Genomic DNA, 21,322 nt, shown 5'->3' with positions numbered 1-21,322 from the left:
TTATACCACACCAATAAAATAAAAATGACCACATATTTTCTTCAGTTTTTGGTGGCATATTATGAAACTAGAAATGTTTTATAATACGCCTGTGGAAAACAACTGCCAGTAGACAGCAACAACTCTAGATTGTGCTAAGAAATTAAAAATGTTTTTTTTTGTAGTTTTTTTAATTATACACATTGTGCATTAACTTTGGCAGTCCTACAATAAAACATGAAAACTAAATAAACTAAAACTAATAATATAAAAATTAACTAACACTGATAGCCTAGACTAAACGAAACCAAACAGAATAATAATAATAAAAAATACTGTTCAAGTATATAAGTGAAAGTGACGTGACATACGGCCAAGTATGACCCATAATCGGAATTCGTGCTCTGCATTTAACCCATCCAAAGTGGGCCGTGGTACAATGTGGGCCTGCCCTTTGCGTAATATATATCAAAAATGGATTGTAATAAATTTATGTATTTCCTTCCATTGGCCCAGACGAATGGCCCGAGCCGCTTGGCCCACTTCATTCAAAAATTCTAATTAATATAGCGTGCTCTGGCTCAGTGTCAATGTTAAAATGTTTGAAATAGCCAATCAAAGTGTAGAAGGCGGGATTTACCGTTCATAGACCCTGAGCTGCGCGCGACTTGAATGCAAGCTGAGGTAAGATTACGAAACTTTACGAAAAAAAAAAAATATATATATAGTTAAACGCCAGACATTCATTTTCAGGAATGAAAACTACTACTGACCTTCTCGATTTCTCAGATTTGAATTCCATTTACGTTATTCGTCACAATGTAGGCTATACATAACATAGCAGTTTTCAGCAGACATGAGATAAGAGTTAATGTGTATCTCTATATAGGCTTTCTTCCGTGATTTCACGTGTCTAAGAAAATGTTTAAAAATCGGTTTTAAAAAATCATTCTCAATCTTACTATAGAACATTGTAAACATGAAGACTTACATATGATTTATATTATAGGCCTAATAAAAATATAATTTGCTTATTAATTCACATGCATTGTGCTTTTATATAAACACTGGTGGTTAAAAGTTTGAAATAATTAAAGACTTATTTATTTATTTATTTGAAAGAAGATTGAATTTACAGTATTTGATCAAAAATACAGTAAAACAATAATATTATGAAATATTACACTTAAAATACTGGATTTCTATTTAGGATGTTTTAAAATGTACTTTATTTCTGTGCTCAAAGCTGAATTTTCAGCATCATTACTCCAGTCTTCAGTGTCCCTTCAGAAATCATTCTAATGCTGCTTAGTTTGCTGCTTAATTATTATCAGTTATTATTTGTGATCAATTATTAATAATGGTTTTATTATTGGTTTAATGGTTCTCAGTTAAAGAACAACATTTATTTGAAATAGAAGTACTTTGTAATAAGTGTAAATATATTTACTGTCACTTAAATCAATTTAATCAAAGTCCCTTTTTGTATTCTATAATCTTTGATTTAATGCAACATTGTTGAAGAAAAATATTAATTAATATTTTTTAAACTTAACCAAGACTGAATGGTATCACATTTTCCACCAAAAATATGAAGCAGCACCGTACGGCAGCAAAGTTCCTTGATTATTAAAAATGAGAGTATAGTTCCTAGCCATTTCGGCCAAGAAAATCGCAACTTTTCATTTATAATATGTTGAAATATGTATGTATCATGGTAGCATTTGCTGTATTTCCTTTAATGAATGATAATAACAGACTTTAATACGTTTAAAAAAAAAAACAAGTGACTGTAGTTCAATCACATAGTAATATCACATTATAGAAATGAGAGCGGGGGGGGAAATGTTCTGAAAATGCTGTTAAAAAAGTCCTAATAGGAGATTACTCTTTATTTAATGCTATGATGCATTTCGGACTGTGTAATATTATTCAACTGCTTTGATGATTAAGATCTCTATCCCTTCCCTCTCTGTCCTGAATCTTTAATCTATATATTCCCTCGCTTTCCTTCTCCCTTTCTCTCTGGGTTATATCAGACACTCTGATTGCTACGGGTCATAAATCACACTGGCTCAAGCTGCTTTTAAAAAAGGCTTATATGTTCTCAGCCAAGGTGTCAGTTAGAGCTAAAGCCTAAGGCTTTAAAAAAAGGCTTTTTTGTATTCAATACTAAAGTATTTCGAATGAGCTGCTTTTCTACAGTATAGACAGGTGCATGTGGATCGGCTTTTACTGCCTTTTCATTTCCTATGACTGACTCACAATTAATCTGGGCCTAAAACCGCAAGCCTAAAAAAAAAACATCAGCGAGTGCTTCCAACTGCAATTAGAGATCAAATTATATGCTTTCTGGGCTCTGACATGCTGGACAGGCTGTACGCAAACGCCTGATTCTTGAGTACTAAAACAGACAAAAAAAAAAAAAAAAAAGTGTCATACAATTAAATTGAATTAATCTACTAAATATGTTCAGAGATAGTCACCTAAAGTTTGTTTCAACATTCATTTTCTCTCAAATGTGTGTTTTTTCCCCCGTCAACCCATTGTGCTGTGATATATTACACTAATATGTCAAATACTTAATATGAATACAGACAAATCTAGAATTCACTTCAGTGAATGAATACATCAATACCACCAAATGGTTACGAACACATTTTGAAAGAAAGAAAAGAAAGTTACATCTAAAATGATAAAACAAAAACTATATAACCCACCAGTGTCTATGACCTTGTTCATCTAAAAATACTGAAAACAAATATCAAAATAAGACTTCAGGGTGAGGGATGACTTTGACTGACAGAATTAATAAAAATAATCATACATCTGTCAGTCTCACAAAAGTAGGGACAAATCTGTGAAAATCAAAAGAAGTGTAACTTCAAAAATGAATCTTATGTCAGGACATACAGTAGTGTTTATTATACAAAAATGCATTTTTATTAATCTATACTTTAATATATAATTTAAGTAGATATATGAAGCATTGAGTTATGGTCTGAGGGCAGTTGACTTTAGGGGAAGTGAAAAAAAAACTATTTAAAAATAAAATAACATTTGATTAAATTATGTTATTATAATAAAATAAAGGAACAAATAAAAGAACATTCTAGTAATCATGTAAATTGGCAAAATATCACTATTTTCAAAACTAATAACAGATACATTTGTCTCAGGTCTCAAGAATCAGTAATGACTGCAGAGCTGGCTTTTTCATTGAATAGCTGGAGTAATCTGAGAAAAGTCAACTGCTTGATTAATTGATGAGAATCTAAAATCAGTCTGAGGTGCGAAACAAGCTATCACCAGCAATAATCAGCAGCACTGTAAAATAATCAGTATTGATTCACTACCCCTTGAGAGCGAGACACTGAACCAGCAAACCATAATTTGTATGTGAGACAGTGTAGGTGTCTGGGACACGGCGTGCGTGAGTGTAGGAAGTGCTTGTGTGCTGGAAAGCGCATTACTGCGAAATGCCACGCATGAAGCTTTAAATAGCTGTTTGGCATCCGTTTTGGGAAGAATTTTGATTTCAGCTAACTTTAAAGCCAATGAAATGGCTTGATGACTGCTGTTTTCTGGAAGTAGGACATATCCAAGGAGTCAATAGCCAGTAGCCTTTTGCCCTTGGTCTGTTTCACTGAGGTGTGGTCATATTAGTGAAATTTGGGCAAAATTTAGTGGGCCAAAAATCCAATAACACATGCATAAAGCACACCAAAGTCACAAGCATCTTTCTGTTGGTTAGCACTGCAGATTTGCATGACCAGTTTAAACATTAGCAAAATCTGCGTGGGGAACTTTTTTGCAACCACGCAAAACTCCTTATTGTGCTGATTCCTATTAAAATGACTGATTTCACTTGCAAAATTTGGCCAAGCAACAGGCATACACTAGCTTATAAATTAGCCACAGCGCTAACAGACGTGCAAAACTCCAAAATTGAGAGAGAGTCTTTAAGTATGCTGGTTTATTAATTTTAAGTGTGTGTTTGTTAAAGTGAGTTATGCATTTAGTCATTTGGCAGACGCTTTTATCCAAAGCGTATGCAACAGTCCTTGTACAGAATGCAGTATATAAATATACTGAGCACACAGGTAGTGCGCATGCATGTTTGTACACTACTGTAATTATGTGTCAGAGACTATTTTTACCCATAGTGCTTCTCTGCACAGCGAAGGTCGTAGAAAGCAGAAACAGCTTGTTCTTCAGTGTGACTCAGCGCTTTGAGAAAGCCGAGGACTGAATTTTAAAACTGCTAAGAAGGGCAAGATGGACCAATCACAAACCAAATAAGAAGCCATATTTTAGGTTGAAAAATACACACAAAACCCAAAAACATTTAAAAGCCTCCTTACCTGCCCCTCCTCTCTGCACAACCAGCGTGGCCTCCGCCCCAACAGGACACTCTTTTAGCAGCTCCACCACCTGTGTGTGTGACAGCGTTAGAGCGGATTGCTGGTTAATTTCCACAATCAGATCGCCCTCGCACAGCCCCGGGCATCCCTGCGCCTCCAGAATCTGCTTCACCCGCTGTCCTCCATTACAGTCTGCTATGGTGAATCCAAACCCATCCGCCCCTTTCACCATGGTAACCGTTAACAGCTCTCCTCCGGCTGCTCCTGAAGACGCCATTGAGACGGTGTCCTCCAGCGGTCCCGCATCCAGGTGGGTGTCTCCAGGGTGAGGCTGCACCAACGTCGCTTGCATTGGGTCGACGAAGCGAGCGGTGCGGGAGATGTACTCCATGTAGCTGTCATAGCTATTCCGTCCGTTGACCAGCAGAGAGCGATCAATTAGGCCGAGGGGGGACAGCAAAGTGTTGGCTGCGTCTTCCGGGTCGTATGGAAGCGGGTAACCCCTGCAAAGGACGAGGGTTACGCTTTGTCCGATTGGCACTGACTGGAAAAGCTTCACCACGTCAGCGTGGGTGGTGCCCAGGACGCAGACATCGTTAATGTAGACAATCACATCTCCTGGAAAACAATACAAAGAAAAGAATAAATACAAAGTACAAATATGCAAATATATATATGGACCAGAAGCCAAGACTGATTCAAAAGGTAGGCAGAATTACCTTAAATATAATTATACTTCTTTACAAGATACTACATTCCCAGAAAGCATTGCAATGAGCACAGTGATAAAATGGGTCCAAGTTAAAAAAATTTGATTCGTGTATTTGAAACAATTAAGAAAAGTACTGATACAGGTTCATTACAAATAATAATTACAAATCAACTATACGTCCATTATTTCTGTGTATTTTTGTGCTAATGAGTGAATTTAAAAAAAAACAAAAAAAACATGTTTACTATAGTTAAACCATGGCAACCACAAATTAACCATGGTTTTTCTATACTAACTATAGTTTAACCATGGTATTTGTAGTAAAACTGTGGTTATACAAATAGTAATCAATATGCCAAAGAACCATGGTTACTACACTTTTACTACAATAAAACCATGGTTAATTTTCATAAGGTAAGTCATTAGCTTAGCAACATGCTATATCAAGTTTGACTATCTGTATATTTATGCCAATAAGACTGTGGAGCCATTAGCTTAGCAACACACTAATATCAAACTAACTATTTTGACTATCTGCTCCATTATTTGTGTGTGCTGTGTATTGTTGTGCTTATGTGCTAAGTAGCATTAGCTTAACAACATGCTAAAGTCAAACTATACATTTTGACCATAACTGCAATCAACTGAAATGCTAGTTAAGTTTATATCATAATTTGGAACCAAGCTACTTGAGAATACAAACCCTTAAAGAATGATCTAACAGTCATATAAGATCCAGCTGGATATACTGAAATTCCATTTTTTAAATGGAAAATGGTAAGTTTATCCATTAGATTTTTACCATTCTTATTTAGAAACTTGTTTTTGAACATTATCTCATTAGGGCTGTTTAGGTTTGGTTTCAACTTATCATTAAATACCATTAGTACTCCTTTAAGATTTTTTTAGCTAGAGGAGTCAAATCTCCTGTGTGCTTCACATGAAATCTTTGAATGCTGACAAAGAATTAAATATCAGAAATGCAATTATTATGGAAATGAGACAATGCTCAATATTCCAGCAAATGTGGCGAATGTATTTGTGGGATAAATAAGATCACGGGGTCTCACCCGGTGTGTCTGTTGTGCTACAGGTTTCCTGGAGATATTTCATGCAGTGCCGTATGCGTCTATTGATAGGCTTGTCCCCTCCTGACTGTTGTGTGCAGGAATTTTAATTAATCTCAGTAAATACGTTCGACATTTGCCTAGAGGCTCTGGTGTTCCAATCAATAATTTCACATGCTTCCAGAGAGCAAATTATATCGGTGTGACCTCGCTGTTTCACACCTAGCCTTATGTCAGCATCAATCTGGGCCGAAGCTCCACAGGGCAAACCAGATCACTGCACTCCTACAAACAAGACATTCTCATCCACTTAAAATTCAAACTTCGAAAATTCAGCAACTCCCATTTTACGTTCTGCTTCCTTATAAAGATGACACTGGATAATAAGAGCCACTAAAATTGTGTAAATAAACTCAAACTAAGACTGGGTTACAGCTATCACCTTTAATGTGACTAGTATGAGAGCATTTAAATAGAGATGTATTAATATTGTGTCTGATTTAAACATTAATAGCAAAAATGTACAGTGTTTAATTTATATGGTCAGTTTCAATTAACCTAATTATTCATTCAGATGGCCCTTGCGCAGCATTTTTTTCATGTATTAAGGTATATTTATTATTTAAGGATATTTTGATTGGTTTATTGCTACTTGTTGTTGTATTCAAATTAAAATTCATAAATATTTTTATTCTTCATTTAATGACAATCAGCGTAACAAAATTTTTACTATTTTAGTTTTTACATTAAACATTTGTAACAATTTATAAGCTCAAAAGGGAATTTTATATCAATAATTACGATTAATTACAATTATTTATATCGGCTTAATGAATTAGAGCATTGTAGCAAGGGTCAAAATCGTAAAGGGACATTTAATATGCAAGGCAGAATCAGAAACTCATGTAATTTGTGCACACAACTTTTATTAACTAAACACTAATGCAGAGTAGTCTAACAAACAAACTAACTAACTAACAAACAAACATACAATCACTCATACATGGGAAAGGCTAATGAGTGTTGATGGATGAAACATCAGGAAAACCAGAGAATGCAGTTATGGAGAAAGTCATTTAACCACCTGAGTAAAACCATCAGCGCCATTTATAATGGGGTCTATAACTTATATTAAACCTCTGTTTCGTTTAGTTAAATGTTATACTTGCACTGCCTTTGGTCGGGTCGAGTGTCCGGAATGCAGTCTCAGATGGAAGTCTTAATGGTTTCAAAGTTTTGGGCTCCCGATCACGTTCTTCTGGGTTGAAGACTGATGAATTCCAAAGATGTTCTCAGGTAGAAATGTTCTTCCAAGTATTGAATGGAAAAAGAGCTAAGAAAGAGATCTGCTGAGGTCCAAGGAGTTTGGTTGAATGGAAAGACAAGGACGCAAGGCCTGACACAAAAACTTAGAGGGTCCAGAAAAAGTTCTAGCTCACATCCTCTTAGGATCTAACAAAGCCGCAGACTATACAGGTCACACCTCTGGGGTGTCAAAGAGCCAATGGGGTCCTGAATTTTTGGAGGGAATGTTTTACAATTCTTTGTCTCTGAACATGGTAATTTGCATAGGTAATTCAGCTGGGTTAATGCACAAACTTCTAAAGATTCTTAAGACACTAATATGTTGCATAGGTATCAACATGTAATATTCACTCTCAATTAGATCATCCAAAGATTAATTGATAGAGACCAAACATGATACAGCTAGAGAGATATTAACTAGTGGTCTATCATAAGCATGCATAAAATGGTGTACAATACAAGAACAGTAATAATATACACAATGACCTGAAGATATGTGCGTCCATTCAAAGAAAGGGGTTTCTATGAATTAATTAGAGAAGAAGCCCCATTTCTCTTTCCTAAGGGGCAAAGAAGTGAGTTCCCGCATTCCTTTGAGCAATAAAACCAGTGTTATCAGATGGGTTGCCATGGAACCAGAGACCTGTTCTGCCTTCTAAGGTGTTAGATGCATTTCGGGGGGGAAGGGTCCACAGACCCTCATAGTTGGCCTTTTGGTTAGGTGAGAGGGCATAAAAGATTATTTGTTAAATATAACAAATATTTGTGTCTGATTTGTCCAAATGTTACACATTTTTAAATTTTACTGGGCTGAAATTATACTTTATATAATTATTCTTCTATGTCATGAAATTTCAATATTTCACTCCAATTTTTATGTTGACATGAAATATTCAATATAGAAATTGCAATATAGCAATATTTTAATTATTAAACTTATTAAATATTAAATATACCAATATATAATGCTGCATCAAATATATATGAATAAAAAAAAACAAAAACAAAAAAACAATACACTCTGAACTACAGTCTTGTTCTGAAGAGAAAGAGGGACTCTGTAAAACTAATGACAGCGAGACAACATAAGAGGTAATCTGGGAGCAAATGTCTGAGACATCTTATGTCTGTGCATGCATGGAAACCCAGAGGAGCACTGCTCTGTGAGTGGCATTCTAAACAAACACAATCAATACACAATCCCCTAAACATCTCTGCTGAGCCACAATAGACATTCTATACAAATTAAGCTCTAAACATCAAATGCAGAGATCCTCCAGCAGGCGTATGACTTGTGTGCTTCCTGTTCCTCAGCAGCACACTGGTGCACCTGATTCAACTCATTATCTGCTTGTTAAGTTCTTTATGAGAGGACTTGGGCACAGCTGTGAGGGGCAGAGTAAACATCAGCACCGCAGAGGCATCTATAGTGGGCGTGGATGGGGCGGATGGCAGGGCTCTAAGACGCAGGAAGTGAAGCATGTCACGCAGCAAATCCCAGCACTCTGCATGATAGTTTTAATTTATCAAGAAAGCACTTAGTCGGGAGGACAAGAGAGAAAGGAATACGTGGCATGTTTACATCACATTAATGTTAATTTGTGGATGAGGTGTTAAACAGATGTTATGATTATTTGTGGTGGTTAGTGTTGAAGTAATGTTTTTTAACATGTTACATAATCACAAAATATGAGTAATACTGTATGACAGTGAGACTTGCCTTAGTAAACATCCCTAATGAATAGCTCTAATTATTTTACAATAGTGTACATTCAGAATTAATAACAAATAACCCATAATTAGGTTTATGTTATGGTTAATAACTGACATATGTTAAACAATTTTGCCTAAATAAATGCAAAATAAAACACTATAACTAAAATCAATCATATTTAAATGCTGCAAGTCAATTTATGTCTAGATTATAATGTACAGTGTGAAAATACAGTATAATAATAATAATAATTTTGATATTACTAATGGTTAAGTGAGCGTTAGATTAAAAAAAAAATAATCTCCATTTCTAATATTCAATGATTGCTGTGGTCATGCAGGTCTGATTATTTTATTATCTTTTGTGGTCTCAAAATAATATCATGTGCCCGTTACATATTGCCAGGTTCCCATGATTTCATATATCTTAGCCACAAGAAAACTAACCCATCCCTAATTGTGCTCTGTAAATAGTCATAAATAAGTGCAAATTATATGAAATCGCTTAGTGTGTTGATATATGTGACCATGGACCACACAACCAATCAGAAAGGACATTAATACATCATCTGAAAGCTGAATAAATAAAGCTTTCCATTGATGTATGGTTTGTTAAGATTCGATCATATTTGGTCGAGATACAACTATTTGAAAATCTGGAATCTGAGGGTGCAAAAACATCAAAATATTGAGAAAATCGCCTTTAAAGTTGATCAAATGAAGTTCTTAGCAATGCATATTACTAATAAAAAATTAAGTTTAGATATATTTACAGTAGTAAATTTACAAAATATCTTCATGGAACATGATCTTTACTTAATTTCCTAATGATTTTTGGCATAAAAGAAAAATCAATAATTTTGACCCATACAATGTATTTTTGGCTATTGCTACAAATATACCCCAGCGACTTAAGACTGGTTTTGTGGTCCAGGGTCACATATTTCCTGCTGAAAAAGAAAGTTTGTGTAGAACATATCAAAAATAGCCAATAGTCTGTTTTTCATTCTCATTTTAGAGTCCATCGGATTGGACTTAAATCTCTGTGGTGAAGGATTAATTTTTGTCAGGTTTTTATTGGCTAAAAACTAATTTCGGAGTAAATTAGCATACAGATTAGCCTCAAAAGCTAACACACATTGACTTAAATCAACAATACTCAAATTTTAATTATAGGGTATTAAAAAGTAATATTTCCCAACAACAGTGATGGTCATGTTCTGTATGTATGTCCATATGTGAAGGACATTTGTGTCTGTGTTTGATTTCCTCTCCGAGCTCCCTAATCCAAAAATTGAATATTTCACACTGGCGTAACCTGAAGCTCCTCCACAGCACTGTCTGAGTGTGTGTATGACTGCAAAACAGCATAAGTAGGACAAGGAGTCCAGAGGGAGCATGAAGGGTGGAAGAGAAGAGCAGAAAGAAGAGGACAGGAGCAGAAAGGATAATTTCCACATTTCCACAATTGTATTTCATACAATAAAACGGCATCATGGGAGACGCATTGACTTATGTTCTGAACTCTGCACTGTGGGTCCCTCTGAATGTAGGAGATATTTCAATGTTGATGAATGTGTGTGTGTGTGAGTAATGCTGCTGCAGTCACACTCTTACAAGGCTGGACTGGAGTTACAGGGTTCATAAAGCACCTCTGTGATTAATGGACACGTGGCCTGCTGTGGATGACACACAAAGCCAATGAATACACTGTCCGTAAATGCTCTTAACCCCTGGATGTCCCTATTGCACTATCAACCAATAAAATGACAGATTCACACCGCAACCTCAGCAGTAGTGTGGGCACTACTGAGATTGAGAAAGACTGGGCAGCTGGAAGCTCTGTTTGAGTGTGAATAGCACATTAGAGCCGTTCAAACATTGACCTGCAAGTGTGTGTGTGTGTTTACCTGTAGCCATTTTCCCATCCTGTGCAGCAGGCCCATCCGGTATGACACTTTTGACCTGTAGGAACTCATCCGGTTCATCACCCCCGATGATAGTGAAGCCAAATCCCATGTTGCTTTTCTGCAGGGCTGTAGACAGAAAGCTGCCCTTCAGCTGCGTGGGGTCCCGTGTGAACAGAGGCTTCTCTGCCAGGGTGAAGAAATGCACATAGAAACATGAGATTGTTATCAAGCAGAATATATCCAGAAATTAATGGGTTATTTTGTAAAAGCCACTCCAAACCCATCAAAAGCAGCAGATCACATCACACTGGGGAATTGTGGGTAGAAGGCCAAGCGCTCTGCTTGCAGCCAAACATACAAGAGCAGAGTGGAACATGATGGCTTGTTTTTTGCTCAAACCTCAATTTTGGCACTTTAAACGTACTCCAATGTTACACTCAATAGTGTTTAGCCTTGTCCAGGTCCGTCTCTCGGGACAGCCAAGACTTAAGCAAAAAAAAGCCAAGAGAAGAACCAGCACAGGCAGAGTGGTTCTTCTGCTCTCTCAGAGCGGAGAAAAGCAGTCTTGAAAACCGTTCTGGAGAAGCCGTTTAGCTGTAACCACACACCAACAAGGACCTTTGTACTGAAGAGCTGCTTCTTCAAAACTGAAGAGATGCCTACTTCAGTACACAGTATGGAGTTACAAGATGCCAGCCATAGTCACTCCATCTCACTTTCCTAGTTGAGAGGTTCTTACATTTTTTTAAGCACTATCTTGGCCAAGTCTAGTCCTTTAGCAGTTTCTGCCATGCGTTTGTTAGGGACAATAGCTGGTCCAGATACCCTGCTGAAAGACCAGCATGAATTTCCATGCTGATCCATGTTTGTTTGGTGCTGGTCCAGCTGGTGGACAAGCACCAACAAAACATCTGGTACAGCTGGTTGACCAAAGTTGCTTTGTTTGTTAATATACATAATGGGGATGTTTGTTGTTAGGCTGTCTGGATGATCTTAAAGTCAACATAAAATGGCATTCACAACCCAAGAGCAGGACTTGATTTTGTCTATCGGGAGTTGATTGGATCTTGAAAAGAGGTGATAGTGTTTGTGTGACATTTTCAGAGACGGTTTTGGGGCATTACCAGTCAGTAAACATAGATCTGTGTATAGTGCTTTCAAAATATATGACATAAAAAAAAAATATGTATAGATCATTATATTAAACTTAATTCTAATAGAACTTCAATATTAAAAGTGTTAAATATTAAAGCTAAAACTGAATGCTAAAGAAAAAATATCCAGATAAAAAATCTGACTAGTTGACCCTCACAAATCAACAAGTTGGATGTTGTTGGTTACTTGGCGACCATCCTCTACTAGATAATTGACCTTGTGGAATCAATAGGCATATTTTGTAAACTAGCATGCCGAACATATGATGGCGATCAGTTATACTGGTCTGTTCAGCAGGGTAGGTGGACTCATGAGTATCCTGGAAGCACAGGCAAAAAGTAAAATACAAAACCAAAAAAAAAAAACCCCAACAAAAAGTCTTCAGAGGTTTAGAAACTGAGGGAATGTTCCTTTGAGGACTATGCAAAAATAGGCCAGGCAAGTAGACTCCTGCTGAAGTCCTATCTTGCACAAGGGGGCGCCGGTCTAGGGACGTACCATGCAGTCCAAACACACCGGCCCGGTACAGGGGGGCCTCGGACAGGTCAGTGAGACTGTGAGAGCGCTCGGGAGCGGGACCCACGTATGCCAGTCTGGCCCTGGGTAAGGTGGCAGAGGAGGGGCTCTCCTCCACTGTTACAGAGAAGAAAAATCCTCAACTCACATAGGAAATCAAGAAATTTCATTGAAGGATACAAGATTGGTCTACTATGGACACAGAATATTTACATTACTACAAGAGTTCTTGGGTGATTTTGCCAACTTGAACATCCTTGTTGAACCTGGAACAACATTCCCAACACTGATTTTAGAACTAGGTTTAGATCTAGACTCGGGGCTGGAGTTGGAGCCTCAATTCACACAGGAAATCGATAAATGGTGTTAAAAGATACAAAGTTGACCTGAACATAATAGAGTTACATTTCAATTGAAAATCCAGGGTGAATTTGCCAAGTTGAATATTCTTGTTGGTCCTGGAACAATGTTCCTAACAATTGGATTTTAGGGTTAAGGATTGGGTTGAAGCTTCATGAACATGAACATTTTCCCTTTGGTTATGAGGATGGTTATGGTTATGGTTAGGGTTAGGTTTAGGAATAGGGTTAGGACCGGTGCCAGGGCAAACAAAGGATATTGAGCCAGGAACTTGGCAAATTGTGGTTGTCACAAGGGTTGATGATCTACTAATGAAGGATGAATCTTCCCTGTAGAATAAAGTAGTACACTCTGAATTGGTCTACATTTAACATCTGAGCATCTGAGAGACTGAACACCCAGATCAAGCATATGCTTTCTCAGTCCTCTATGGTCCATTTATCTTAAGCTACTGTTCCTCTCTCTTTTGGACACAAGATCAGACACTACATGGCCAACAGTATGTGGACAATGAAAACAACAGTAACAATATACAGTGCTTCCAATTTCTGCTCCACAATGACTATGTAAGTCCATATATACTTGATTCTGGTATGGGAGAACTTGATTGGCCTACACAAAGATTAAACCTGATCTCCTATTGAACACCGCTGGGATGAACACAAGATGCATTTCCTTTACCCTTCAAATCACGCAAATTTAAATTGTAAATTGAAAATACGCCCAATGGAAACACGTGAATTTTGTGAAAACTCCCATATATCACAAAAAATGTTTGTACGCTCATATGAGGTGGTTTTTCAGGCATTTCAAAAAAGGAATATTTCACAAAACTGCAATATAAACAGTTTTTTCGCGATTACAGGTCACCTTGCGTACGTAAAATCTCATGATCATTCTTTGATGTACTATAACCTCCAAGAAACACCTTATACATTGCCGCTCTCAAGTGTTAAGGTGCTTTCCTTGCCATTAATGCTTGGATAATCCCTTCCATCACCATGACTTACTGTGAGAGGAAAAAATTATGTTTAAGTCGTATAACATCGGTTAATGGAAATGCTGTCATTTTGCAATAGTTCTTTTATCGATATTTATAAAATAATGCAAAAGTTGAGCAAATCTGTAATGGAAACGCAGCTACCAACATTTGCCGATGCGATTGTGTCTACATGGGAGCAAATCACTACAGACATGGTTTAAAATCTAGTGTTTCTAAAAGAATGAGAGCTGTTAGGGAGGATCAACTACTTGTTAATGGCTGTGACATTAAATGTGTATCAGTCACATATGTGGTTTTCAGATGCCCACATGTAATACTTTGGCCATATAGTGTAGGTATGTTGGAGGTTTTCAGTACTGCATGCTCTCTCTGAAAGATGGACTGAAACAAGGTAGAATAAGTTCTTCTTGTTTACACAATTCTGGCTGAACATACGCTGTCTCTTACCTTTATGTGGATAACAGCATGAGCTTGCTGAATGGATTAACTTAAACAGGAATTATAGCAAGAAACGCTTCTAACCATAATCAGTCGAAGGTCATATTATGAAAAGAGACACATTCTCAATGGATAACTGAGTCTCAAAGAAAACAGGAAGCATTCAGGCTTAGCTCGAATAGACTGTACAGGTAGATTTAGAGGATTAGTTTATTCAAAAATTAAAATTTTTTACTCCCACTCAGGTCAGTCCAAACTTGAACAACTTTTTTTCTTTAATGGAACAAAAAAAAGATGAAATTTGTTCACAAACGAACTTTTCGAACTTCAAAAAGGATGCAACAGTATTGTGAATGTATAAGATCAGTCCGCATGACTTGTGTTTCTTTTACAAACAAGAAGACTTGCTTGGTAAAGTCATGCAAGTTCTTGAGCGAATCAGTTATGTACAATCTACAAATAAATGTTGCCAATAAATCAGACGATCAGGTTAAAAGAAGCAGTTAGAATGATTTGTGCACAAATCAGAGTGATTTGGTTCTCAACTTCAGTTTACTGACTCAAGGATCCAGTCACAGTGGTTAACAGCTCATTCCGAGGGGAACATATTCAGGGAATAATGATTTTCACAGAAAACTGGATACTTTGATATTTGATGGTACTTTTGATGGTACTTTTTAGATGCTTTAAATTCAGTTAACATTCATTGTAAGTGCACAGAAAAAAACTTTCTTGTCTGTGTTCCAAGAAAGTCAGTCAGTTTTGGAAAAACATGAGCGCAAGTAAATATTGACAGAGATTTCATTCTTGGGTGAAGAAAAATGAATCATACCAAAGGTATGGCTCTAAGGAAGTAATATTCTGAACAATAATAAGTTCACACGCAGATGGTGCACTACCAAAGACAATGACTGAGCTTAGCTGTGTTACTATAGAGACAGACACTGAGCTCACAGGAGAAATATAATAATAGTCATGAATATCAAACCTCAATCAACAGCTTCAGCAGATTTGATGTTAAACATGTCATTGCATTGAGAGCAGATAAGTGTTATTAAGATGTCTTCGGTGTGTGGTTGGAAACACCATGATGGTTTAATCAGATTTGCATAGATTTGCATTAGTACCACACTGTTAATTTTTGGATATCAATATTGGATATCAATAATACTTTACCTCTGTAGACGGTAGGTAGGGGGAGAGAGGACAAGCCCTGACTCTGCATCTGCTGATGCTGTTGCACTCTTCTCTTGGCCTCTAGAACTGGATTCTCAAACTGTGTCCTTCGGTTTATATGACTGCAATCAGAAAACCAGAAACAGAGACTCATTCAAGTGCATTTCTTGAGTGACTACTTAATAGGACATGCTTATCCAATATATAAGCAATCTAGCTAGCTGCCTTGCTGTCTACTGCCTACACAGGTAGCATTTTAACTGAAGTAACTGATCTGCAACACTCTACATAGGCAGCAGCTATGCACTCCAAAAAGACAGTGATTATTATGCAAAGTGCATGGGAGACTCGACTCTCAATTGATTCTAATGTGCCTGCCACTGACTGCACAATATTCTGTGAAATCTGTCACTTCCAACTGCCCAATATCTGTAGACTGGCTCTGACTTTGGGCAACTAGTGTTGACAGCGTCCAAATTGAAAATTGGGGCAAAAACCTTGGGCACATTTTGTGTAGTGTATTCCAGCTAACAATATACTAACGATTAGGGCTGGGTTTTAACACAAATCTCATGATTTGATTAAATTCTGATTCACAAGATTTGATCCAATTTCTGAGTCGATTCAATATTGACTATCATCTCGGATATATCTGGTACAGGACATGCCAGATTTTGTTTTTTAAATGTACATTTAAACAGTGGCTGGATTTATTCATACTACATATACTCACTGGCCACTTTATTAGGTACACCTTGCTAGTACCGGGTTGGACCCCCTTTTGCCTTCAAAACTGCCTTAATTCTTCGTGGCATAGATTCAACAAGGTGCTGGAAACATTCCTCAGAGATTTTGGTCCATATTGACTTGATAGTATCACGCAGTTGCTGCAGATTTGTCTGCTGCACATCCATGATGCGAATATCCCGTTCCACCACATCCCAAAGGTTCTCTATTGGATTGAGATCTGGTGACTGTGGAGGCCATTTAAGTAGGATGCAGGATTTAAGCAGGATGGATCCATGCTTTCATGTTCTTTACGCCAAATTATGACCCTACCATCTGAATGTCGCAGCAGAAATCGAGACTCATCAGACCAGGCAACGTTTTTCCAATCTTCTATTGTCCAATTTTGGTGAGCCTGTGCGAATTGTAGCCTCCGTTTCCTGTTCTTAGCTAACAGGAGCGGCACCCGGTGTGGTCTTCTGCTGCTGTAGCCCATCTGCTTCAGGGTTCGACGTATTGTGCGTTCAGAGATGGTATTCTGCATACCTTGGTTATAACGAGTGGTTATTTGAGTTACTGTTGTCTTTCTATCATCTCTAACCAGTCTGCCCATTCTCCTCTGACCTCTGACATCAACAAGGCATTTTCGTCCACACAACTGCAGCTCACTGGATATTTTCTCTTTTTTGGACCATTCTCTGTAAACCCTAGAGATGGCTGTGCGTGAAAATGCCAGTAGATCAGCAGTTTTTGAAATAGTCAGACCAACCCATCTGGCACCAACAACCATTCCACGTTCAAAGTCACTTAAATCCCCTTTCTTCCCCATTCTGATGCTCGGTTTGAACTTCAGCAAGTCGTCTTCACCACATCTAAATGCCTAAATGCATTGAGTTGCTGCCATGTGATTGGCTGATTAGCAATTTGTGTTTCCAAGCAATTGAACAGATATACCTAATAAAGTGGCCGGTGAGTGTAAATTAAACATTGAAGAACAGTAAAAATTATAATGAATATGCTATATTCAGATCAGATGACGCTCAGACCTACAGCATATCCAGGGCTAACCTGAAGAGGGGCATCAAGAAGGCCAAGCACTGCTACAAGCTAAAGGTAGAGGAACATTTTATCCAGGTCATCAGTGACTACAAGCCATGCAACTCCACTCCGACGGTCACAGACGTCTCCTTCCTTAATGAGCTAAATGACTTTTATGCTCACTTTGACAATAACAACAAGGAGACAGCCACCAAGATCACACTCTCAGGAGACAATCAGACCCTCAAACTCACCTCCACAGATGTCTGCACAGCATTGAGCTGGATCAATGCATGCAAGGCTGCTGGCCCCGACGGCATTCCTGGACGTGTGCTCAGGATATGTGCAGAGCAGCTCGCAGGGGTCTTCACAGACATTTTCAACCTGTCCCTCACCCAAGCAACTGTGCCAACATGCTTTAAGTCCACATCCATTGTGCCAGTGTCGAAACACTCCTCCCCAACGTGCCTGAATGACTACCGCCCCGTAGCACTCACACCCATTGTTATGAAGGTCTTTGAGCGACTGGTCCTGGCACACCTCAAGAACTGCCTCCCACCCACACTGGACCCACACCAATTTGCCTACCGTAGCAATAGGAGCACTGAGGATGCTGTATGCACAGTACTGCACTCGGTACTCACACACCTGGATAACAACAAGACAACAATGAGACTGCCTACAGGGAGGAGGTACAGCACCTGGCTGCATGGTGCGCTGACAATAGCCTGCTCCTCAACACCAGTAAGACAAAAGAGCTTATTGTGGACTTCAGGAAGAAGAAAAGTGGCACGCATGACCCCATCCACATTAACGGGATGGTTGTTGAACGTGTCTCCAGCTTCAAGTTCCTGGGAACCCACATCTCGGAGGACCTGACCTGGACCACCAACACATCCAGCCTAGTCAAGAAGGCTCACCAACGCCTCTTCTTCCTTAGTGATCCTGGTGAACTTCTACCGGTGTGTGATTGAAAGCATCCTGACCAACTGTATCACAGTCTGGTATGGGAACTGCTCAGTTGCTGACCGCAAGGCACTGCAGAGGGTGGTGAAAACCGCCCAACGCATCTCAGGGACACCACTTCCTGCCATTGAAGACGTCCAGAGAAAACGCTGTTTACGTCGAGCTCGCGGCATTCTTAAGGACTCCTCTCACCCTGATCATAGACTGTTTAACTTACTGCCCTCTGGGAGGCGCTTCAGGAGCCTCCGAACAAAGACCAGCAGACTCAGGAACAGCTTTTTCCCTACAGCTGTCTCCCTACTGAACTCTGCCCGATGATACCCCCTCACACACCACTACAAACTCTCCACCCCTCCCCATCACTAAATCGGTAAAAGAAAAAAAAACATCTACACACTGAGTACTATGTACTGGAAATTTTTATTTTCTATGCACTTTCAATGTTCATTGCACTAGTGTTTATATATCTTAATGTATAGCTTATTCATATCTATTTGTAATTATGTTCATAGTTTTTGCTCATAGTGTACATACATTTACTGCATAATCCATCTGTATAGTATGTTCATATCACCCATCTGTATATCATACTGATAGTATTTAACATTTGTAAATTATGTCCATAGTACTGCTTTATCTGTATATTTCTGTACATATGTAACATATTGTAGGCACTGTATATCCTGTACCTCTGCTTATTGCACTTCTGGTTAGATGCTAACTGCATTTCGTTGCCTTGTACCTTACATGTGCAATGACAATAAAGTTGAATCTAATCTAATCTATATGGTGCATATATTTATAAAATGCTCCTCTCTAGAATTCATGTGCCTAATTTATAAAATGTTGCGCAGAAGCCATCCTAAATTTGTTTATCTTTCAAATATGTGTAGTTTGATTCACAGAATGAAAGTATACACAAAAACGCAGGTATGCCTCTCTTTCAGATGTGAAATCTATGAAACCCCTTGTAAACGACCCTTAATTAATGCCATTAACATATAAAAGATGAACAGTTATCGTCCAAATCCTTTAATTTAGGCCAGCGAGCTGCAAGAACAGCTTACATATCCAAAAACCTGCAGTACTCCAACAAGAAAAAGTGTGTACGCCTGCTAAGACCCTGACGTGACGCTAAGCACTTTTCCACGTCAAAGGCAGTTTTTACAAATATGAGTGTTGCCGTGGATTTAAGTGCATGCACACTCTAAGAACAAATCTGTGTATATGCATACTTTATAAATGAGGCCCCATTTCTCTAGCTGAATAATGACTTTATGGTCACCAAATATGTTTTTTGTGAGGCAATGTGACGTTATGTGACATTGTTTACAAGCTGATATATTGACATTTTTTTTTTACCGATTTTGCTTCAGGACAAATATTTTACATTGGACACTAAGTGGTGAGTGACAACTCTAGTAAAATAATTTGTCTTGCAAAAAAACAAAAAACTAATCTAGCCTTTAAATGTATTAAAATTACAATGAACTGCACCAACATTGTTGACATTATAAATGCATACACTACTATAGTGGACTCGTCAGCCTACTGTGATTGTTTAATTTTGACTTTTTTTTTAAAGAATTTATATTGAATTAAATATTTTTATAATCCACACTATCGATTCCATCCACTATCACTGATTAATTACTTAACTGAGCTTACATATACATTCTGGAATATTCCATTAACATTAACAGTAGCTTGTATATATGTATATATGATACTGGTTCCTTGCTATACACTTTGAAAACTTCTGCAGTATCATTTCTCATGGTTGGTCAATGCAAATTATTTTGCCCTCCCAACAATCCACCACCCAGCAAACAAAAAATGACATGAGCCATTAATGTTATGCACTATAGATGAAAGCATGAGTGTTGATTTTAATACCCTTTAACAAATCATTTAAGGTGGTGGTCATTGAGTCAAACATAAGCCTAGTTAGTCCTCATCTTTGTTAAAAGAGTGATGTAAGAATGAGATCAGACAGTAATGAGAGCATCCTCTGATCTGGAAGAAAAATGGTTCTTTTGACTCTCTGTACAACACTTGCTGTCAGAGTTAATTCAATCAGTTTTAAAAGGCACTGCTGAAAACTGTGCCATTCGAGAATACAAAGACAATTAGTCTCCATTAAAAGGCATTCTTTTGAAAAGAGGTAATGTTTTTTGTAAAGACGTGGCATTTGTAATTACAGCTTTGTGCCAAGTCTCCACAAGGTCAATTTTTAAGACATTGGTTTTAGATTTCTTTTAAGGTCTAAAGTCTGAATTTGATTCAACAGATCAAAGTATAATGGATGGAGCAAATGGATTTTGTCTCTAGTACTTTATCTGAGATCACTTCCATACTTTCTTATTGCACATTAGGCCAAGATTTCGCAAAGTGGAAACCAGCCTTGGAAGTGGTTTTGGCTTGGTCCTATTAAATAACGGCTGTAAGGATAAAGTGATGTCTGTTTAACCTGAAAATACAACACAAATACAAATGATAAGCTTTATGCATAATGTTCTTGTTAAGTGTCTCCTCTAAAAAGCCACTAGACACAGATTTATAGTAAATTACAGTCATTTCACACCAGATGCAGCTTCTGATCTTCCCAGCTGTCATCTTCCACAACATAAAACCCACAGTTGTACAATTACTACTGAGATGTGCTTTTTTCCCTTTCCATATAAAAGACAAAAGAAAAGAGTGTACACTATGTTTTGTAGCTTTAAAATAAGAAAATAAACAAATAAAACAAATGATTTATTACTAATAATAAATGCATTGGATGGATACAGTGCTTGAAGTGGAAAAAAAGAAGTGCCGGTACCCCCCCCCCCCATTTATTTATTTATATTAAATAAATAGGTACTTTTTAATAATTCACAATGTATGTGTAG

General features: G+C 37.7%; 1 pseudogene across 1 annotated transcript in view; it reads right to left on the bottom strand.

Annotated features, from left to right (window-relative positions):
- LOC306861471 (membrane-associated guanylate kinase, WW and PDZ domain-containing protein 2-like) overlaps positions 1-21,322 on the bottom strand; it is a 255,785-nt pseudogene that overhangs the window by 49,456 nt on the left and 185,007 nt on the right. The window contains exons 8-10 of the transcript in view: positions 15,699-15,820; positions 11,051-11,233; positions 4,344-4,961 (exon numbers count right to left, since the gene is read on the bottom strand). The product of the transcript in view is annotated as a membrane-associated guanylate kinase, WW and PDZ domain-containing protein 2-like (transcript). The remainder of the gene's footprint in view (positions 1-4,343; positions 4,962-11,050; positions 11,234-15,698; positions 15,821-21,322) is intronic.

Source organism: Barbus barbus (genome assembly GCF_936440315.1).
Source record: "Barbus barbus genome assembly, chromosome: 42".
Classification (NCBI taxonomy): domain Eukaryota; kingdom Metazoa; phylum Chordata; class Actinopteri; order Cypriniformes; family Cyprinidae; genus Barbus; species Barbus barbus.
The sequence above is the reverse complement of the archived record's forward strand: the minus strand, read 5'-3'. Positions and strand labels throughout refer to the sequence as shown.